The 7,709-nt window shown below is 41.2% G+C and overlaps 1 protein-coding gene across 1 annotated transcript in view; it reads left to right on the top strand.

Annotated features, from left to right (window-relative positions):
- Window positions 1-4,583: 4,583 nt before the first annotated feature.
- Window positions 4,584-7,709, top strand: part of LOC306919434 (zinc finger protein RFP-like) — a gene marked incomplete at its 3' end in the record, with an annotated part of 8,268 nt that continues 5,142 nt past the window's right edge. Inside the window, exon 1 of the mRNA XM_079532218.1 lies at window positions 4,584-4,651. The remainder of the gene's footprint in view (window positions 4,652-7,709) is intronic.

Here is a 7,709-nt window from a genome sequence, read left to right as displayed (position 1 = left end):
CCTTGTTCAAGGGCACTTCAGCGGTGGTAATTTTAACGTGTCGGACCGCTGATTCGAACTGGCGACCTTCCGGTATCAAGACCGCTCCGCAATCCGTTCGGCCACCGCTGCCACTGCTGAACCTAGGAGGGGCTGCACCCCTCCTAGGCTATAAGGGTACTTACAAGTACCCTTATAGCCAAGTGGTGGGCCATAAGGGTACTTACAAGTCAAGATAAATTGATCAAAGCGTCCTTCACATGCTGGCATCGTGATGACCTCTGTGTAGGGATGGGTATCGTTAGGATTTTTGTGAATCCGGTTCCGGTTCTGTTTATCGATTCCGGTTCTTAACGGTTCCCTATTTCGGTTCCAAAATGATATAAAATAACTTAAATAAGAGGTCAAATGTTTATTTAACAAAAAGCGCATCTCCGGCCGATAGGTGAGAACGGGTTTGCCGACGTGCGAATGGAGGGATCATTGAAAACAAAGGCGGCTTGCATGCTGTGGTTTACATGCACATGGGCTGCCAGCCTGCCAGAGTATAGGCTATCATTTGTTGTTTTTCTTGTTTTTTCGCCACCTCTCTTCGAAGTTAGACTGCAAGCTCTAAACTGGCTGGGCCTCTGGGCCGTGATATCACTCACACACACACACACACACACACACACACACACACACACTCCTTGACACCAAACATGCAGACATACTGGTAGAGCCAGTCGGTAGCGCACAGTGCTACTGGTCTAAATGAAGACAGAGATAAATCTATCGACTCTAAATCTAATATTTTCTCTGAACGTCTTTGTGTTTAAATCTTAGATGTTCTGCCCATGTCCTTGAACCTCACTCAGTGTAATATAATAGTATTTTTATAATAATCTACCTGAACACAAGCTCAATATAAAGTTGAACCATTTGTTTGTATCTCATGTTTGTGCTGTACACAAGGCAATTCAGTGGAACCTGGAACCTCAGCAGAGTGCCAGCAGATTCCTGCCAAACCAGCACCAACACACACACACACACACACACACACACTCGAGGTGGGTTGATGTTGATTAAATGCTGTGCAGCGCACACATGCACGATCATGCAGTGAGGCAACTCAGGCAGCAGGGCGCAATATTCCTGTCCCGTCTCTTAAAAGTTTCCTCCCATAAACTGTTGTGATATTAGCCCATGCACAGTACATCTTAGTCTATGTACTTGAACTTGAGATACAGTGATAATTATGTTGCTTCAATGCTTCTTTGCACCGCGTGTTTCTCTGTCTCTACACTCCTCGACAACTCCATGCAGAGAAATAGCTCCGCCTCTGCAAGCCACAAGCCCACAACGCGTCGCTGATGCAACGCGGTGTAGGCTTGTAGATCAGCTATGTTCCCTGCGCTGGGTAGAAAATAAATAAATAAATGGCGTGTGACTGCGTGTGGGAACCGATGGAGAGAACCGAAATTGAATTATTGTAATGGGTACCCAAGCACGTTCGGTTCGGTACATACTTGGTCCCGGGGTTCGGGACCCACCCCTACTACCTCTGTGTGTGTTTAGTGAAGTCTACATGCTTAATCCATGTGTGTGCGTTGTTATCTGTCTTTAGTATCTGCCTAACTCTACTCTCTAACACAAGTGGTCAAAAAATAAATGTAATATTTAACTAGAAAAAGTGCCCTTCTGGGCACAGGTCTCCACCAGGAGGATAGGAGTGTGTGAGATGTTTGGCAAAATGTTTAGGAGTAATAATAAACATGTTTTTTTGTTTGTTTGTTTTTTGCAACAATTTTCTTCATTTTGTTGAGGAAATGCAGAGCCAGATCACTCATCGAATCTCTGAGGATAGAATTCTGGATGAGCAGGACATTTTGAACGAAACGGGCCACTCCTGAAAACTTTAGAAGGCAATGTTAGCCAATCAGTGTATAATCTGATAAATCCAACAGACTCGTCTTGATCACAAGACTACAGAGATCATGTGTACCGATTTGCGTGAGATTTGGATGAAATCTGTGCGACTAACATACTGTTATTAATGAGTCAATATTTTTTCATGTAGCTGATTATAAATGATAGAAGAATGAAAATGTGATCCTTCAAAATAAATCAGCAGTAAAAGTACAAATGTCTGTGTGTGAACTCCTTGAATTTGACTCACTTTGAAGTGCAAACAATACTAATACAACTTTAAAGAATTACATTGGTGATATTTTCTTATAATGGAGTTACGTCAAAGTACATAATCATGTATTCAAAAGTACAAATTAGGTTAGAATTGTATATTTAATGTTGATGCATTGTTGAATTTAAATTTACAATGTAAAACAAGTATATAAATATAATTTAAATATTAGATCTACAACCTCCCAACACATCACACTGTGGCATATTGTGAGCTTGGAGATCAGCTATTTGCTGATCTATTTGGAATAGGGCTTAACTGGTTATTGCATAATATATATTTGTACATTTGGGACCCATACATGTTTCAAATGAAAACATTTGTTTTAACATAGGCTGTCATGGTTGAAATTCATAGAGTGGGTGTTGTGAAACGTTTGCCGGTCAATAATTATATCAACATGAACTGTTTTTTTATTGGAAAAAGTTACACATTATAGCTTTATACATATGGCATGCATTTAATTATGTATTCTACACTTACAGTCGGGTGCCATTGGTCTTGTCCCTTTTCATTTAGCTGTTCTTTTCCTTTTGCACATATTGTTCTGAAATCAACCAGCAGGTGGAGCAATTGAGTATGTTTGTATAGTAGGCCTAGTGCATGAACCCTGCATGGCATACAGCGCGGCAGAGTCCAGGTTGGGAAGGGGTTAACTTTTTACACTATACGTTCCGTTGACTTGAAACAAGTCACAAGATTCGATACTCCACCAAGATACCCATGTACCTGTCTAGATACTTCCTTAATGTTAACGAAGTCCACACCCACAACACCAGAGGGAGTGCAACGAACCATGTACAACCCAGATTCGGCACAAACAAGGGACTAAATTCTTTTCGCTCCTATGCCACCAAAATGTGGAACGCCCTACCAACAGTCATTAAGACATGTGAATCCCTTGACTCCTTCAAAACCGCTCTCAAAGGGCACCTACGGATGGCTGCAATTCGAAACTGGCCCCCGTAAAATCTGAAGTATTTGTTAATGTCGTTTTTATGTGGCCATGCCCACCAGATCATTAATTATGCCTGGTTTGCCTGGTAGGTGGTGATGGGTGGTGATCCACCTGAACTGAAGCCGCACCCACAGCTGTGGTTGTATGATAAGGGAGAGGGGATAGGGGAGGGGATGATATTGTGATGTCACTATTTTTTTCATTGGCACGTTTGACTGTCAATGTTTCAGCCTCCAGGAAGACATCATTACACATAAAAAACACAATTAAGTACTGTCACCTCATAAACACATGAAAAGCTAGAAATAATACAAAAATCTCTGCACAACGCTTGGATTGGCTTGATTCTAAGTGCCCCTCGGGGCACATGTCTCCACCAGGGCAGGTCAGGTTGTGGCCTCCTGGTGGCGCTATAATAGGCCAATGTGAAAAGGGTGACATTTCATAATTGGATGATAATTTTTGGCATTTTGTTCCAAAAATGTGTTTAGCAAATATCCACCTGTTGGTGGCGCTATAACAGGCCAATGTGAAAAGGGTGGGATATATTCCTCAGCCTAGTAGGAAAGTCTCACATAAGTGACTTTTCACGAAAGTTTTCACGTAAATTGCATGCTCCGTTCATGATTGGAGGCTTTTTGTTAAAAACGGGCCAATCCTGCAAAATTTGAAAGCCAATGTTAGCCAATTAGGATGGAATCTGAAATATCGGACAGATCCGTCTTGAACATATGACTATAGAGATAGTGTGTAACGATTTGCGGGATTTCTGGGCAAAATCTGGACAAGTAATATCCAAAAATGTGTTTTACAAAGGTCGGCCTCCTGGTGGCGCTATAACAGGCCGTTCTGGAAAATTTGGGGCAGAGGTTCATCGTTGGCATCCAAGGAGTGTGTGTACAAAATTTGGAATCGACTGGGTTAACGGTGCCGGAGATTAGCTGGTAACGGACGGACGGACGCACGCACGCACGCACACACACACGCATACACACACACACACACACACACACACACACACACACACACACACACACACACACACACACACACACACACACACGGACGGACGGACGGACGGACGGACGGAGTGCAAAACATACTCTCTCCCCATGCCTTCGGCCTGGTGGAGGCATACATATTTTTGGAAATCTATATTGGAAGAAATCGTTGTTTGACGTCATGGAGTTGAAACGGTGCTGATTGGCCGTAGCCGCGGTATCGGATCTTAAACGGAGAGACTTCCATAGATAAAGAGTCACAAGACCTGAATCACCTGAAACATATGATTCAATGGGCGTGGCTAGAGATTCAGGGGGTGGAGCCAGGCTGTTTAAACGCTGTGCTGTGTGAGAATCAAAGGTAGAACCGTCTCACACACACTGACAGCAGAGAGCAGAGTCTCCTCATTAACATATTCTTTACAACAACCTGATATCAACAGCATTCTCCTCATTAACATATTCTCTACAACAACCTGCTATCAACAAGATTATCCTCGTTAGCAGAGCAGACTAAAAGCACACAGACAGGTGAGTACAGTATTGGCAAGGTAGATTTATAATTTAGCATTTTATGTAGACGTAGCATTCTACAATGTATACCCATAGCCTTGATGACTATATTTATATGTATTTGACATTACCTTGTATTGTTATTGCTTACTGTAAATTGATCGCTCTGGATTAAGAGCGTCTGATAAATGCCTAAACTGTAAATTGTAAGGTGTTCACTACACAACACTAAACAAAACAATGGCTGAAATGACACAGTTGTTCTCTTTGTCTGAATGACGCGTTTCAGTGACAGATTCTACCTGTAAGTCAGTGGTATATTTACTCTGGTTTGTTTAATACTTTATACTTCCACTGTTTCCACCACATCTCAGAGGGAAATATTGCACTTTAATGTACTTATGTTTACGTCCACTACAGTTATTTAAAAACATTAGTTTATAATGGTTACATTAGATTAAGATTACAAAACATGCATTAAAGGGACGCTTCACCCTTTTTGGAAAAAAATATATGTTTGACGTTTAGAAGCCATAGAACACTTTCCTGGGGGTCTTTATGTGTGATATGTGGTTTTAGATATTTTAGATTTCAGCAGTGAGCCCAGTGTATCGACACTGGGCTCACTTCCTTCCTGGAAAACAATTCCCATAATACTTCTCCTACTGCTCCTACTTGTGGATAGGGGGGAGGGCTGACTTACTGAGACAACATGTAGTCCAGGAAGGAAGTGATCAAGTCTCCCTTTAACCAATTGAGCCATATTTAAAACTTGGGCTGTCGGCTTTAAAAGAATAACTGTTATACATTATAGAGTTACAGTCAGACATTAAGCCTAAGAAGAAATCAATCCTGGGGACTTGTTTCCATTATTGTCCTATGTGTTCAATTAATCAACATAGAATACAAAAACAAATCACACTCGTGTGAAGCGAGGGGCGCTCTTATCATCATGCATCATCATTCATCCTCATACATCACATTCCGTGCTCAGCCAATCAAATCATCACAAATGTCATTCCGGCTAATCACTTTTTGGCGTCTTCCACTTTTCTGCCCTCACTTTTATCCTCAATATGTACTTTGCTCAGCCAATCAAATCATTGCTATGGGGTGATCAGCCAATCAGTGAGGGGCGCTCTTATCATGCTATGATTAGGTGATGTAATGATGATGTAAAACAAACGGTGTCAAAACAAACATTAAATTATCTTTATTGTTAATGGGATTTAATGTTTGTTTTAGGGACAAAACAAATATTAATTTATCTTCATTGTCTTCATTGTGTTCATTGTGGTATTATTCTTTACATTGGCTGAACATAAATATTCCCCATAACTTGGTGGTTGGGTGGGCAGAACGCACGCTTGGGACTTTTCAGCCCCCCGAAAATAATTCTGCCATTGACACGCGACCCCAACCTGACCCCAGAGGTGATTTTATGCACATAAACGTACATGTTTGGTGCGCATTTGTCCGTCTGCACATGTAATGTATTAAGCCTAGGGCTATGCAGGGGTTTTGTAACAATTATGGTTAAACATATTGGTAATCATTTTTACATTGTATTTCACTCACTTGAATTCTATTCAGGTGTTTAAAATATATTTGATGACCAAAATAATTCTGCAGCCCCGCCGTCAGTGTCCCACGACCCCATATGGGGTCCCGACCCCAACTTTGGGAAGCCCTGCTCGCGGAGCCCTTGCATCTAACTAGTTGTGACGCTGCATTCCTTACAATCCTGTGGTGCTCTCCATTAATCTCTCATCATGTACGTGTATTTTCCCATCATTGCACTGGTGTTCCTCACATATTGCAACACCTACGCTACGCCTAGTCTAAGACTTCCTCATCAAGACAGAACAACATGTTCACCTTACTGGAAACCACCCCTAAGCTACCGTCTGTGACAAACACAAAACAAGTTTAGCTTGATCTCATGAGTGTGACTATACCGTGACGCTGAAAATGCCATTGCTTTGGGGCTCAGAGGCTTTTGGCAAACCCTGGCCATCGGTAAAATGAAATTATAAATGCATACAGAGATGCAATGACAGTTGAGTTGACCAGAGTTGACTTTTTTTTGTTTTAATGTAATTTTATTCTCAAATGTTAAACATTTACACAGCCTCAGGTTTAAACTGTAGGGGCAAAACACATGCACCCACACGCACAACACAACACAATGTGTGATGTCACTTCTGATTGGCTTACACTCAAATTGAACCACAAATGAGAGGCAGAGTAGGGCGGGCCTTGAGTTGAGACTTTACCTCACATCTCCAAGTTGCAACTAAATGATTACTTTTCCCCAGAGATAAAAGGTGTATTAATCTAAACATGATTATTGGATATTGCAAGCTAAGGCAAGCTTACAACAGGACATATTTAAATATTAGTAAAGTAGTGGAAGGTGGAGGGAGGCTTTAGAGCTGGGCATGTCTGACTCTGTGGACAGGCAGAACATTTGGACACATGGAACTGAACAAAACAGGCACACCAAACAACCAACATGTTATAATAAATATGTTTGTTCTACTATGTAGAGCCTAAATGTGCAGGTGCAGTACTATTTCAACACAGTGTGGGTGTATAATTCTATTTTTGGTGTTTTGTTTGGCTGGTCACAAAAAACACACCTGACTGCAATTAATCTCATTAAAAAGTAACAGTTGCCACCTAGTGGCACAACTGCTGTTTGTTTTAAACAGCAGTTCAATGTCCAAGCCCTCTTTGAACTCTTAAATGGTACATTAAACTAGACCATTTACATTTTAGATGAGTCACCACTTGTATGACTTTATAGTAAATCAGCTTTAATTTATCCTTAGTAGCCTCACTGTTCCTTTTTAGCCTTTATTATAATGAAGTGCCCTTTTGTTGTGACATCACGCTGTTCAGGTTAAATTATTAATGGTAATTAAAGGTATATTCAGTGATTTCACTTAATTCAAATAGCACTCCTTTTTTGTTTTGTTGTGATAATCCTCCCTACTATAGAGTGTGCTGACCATATAAGGAGTTCCTCCCTGGTCAAAAGACCGTGGAAAAAGGGGGTCAAATGACCGTAGGT

This window comes from Electrona antarctica (assembly GCF_951216825.1).
Source record: "Electrona antarctica genome assembly, contig: scaffold_25, whole genome shotgun sequence".
Lineage (NCBI taxonomy): Eukaryota > Metazoa > Chordata > Actinopteri > Myctophiformes > Myctophidae > Electrona > Electrona antarctica.
Note: the sequence above shows the minus strand (reverse complement) of the source record. Positions and strands in the feature narration are given on the sequence as shown.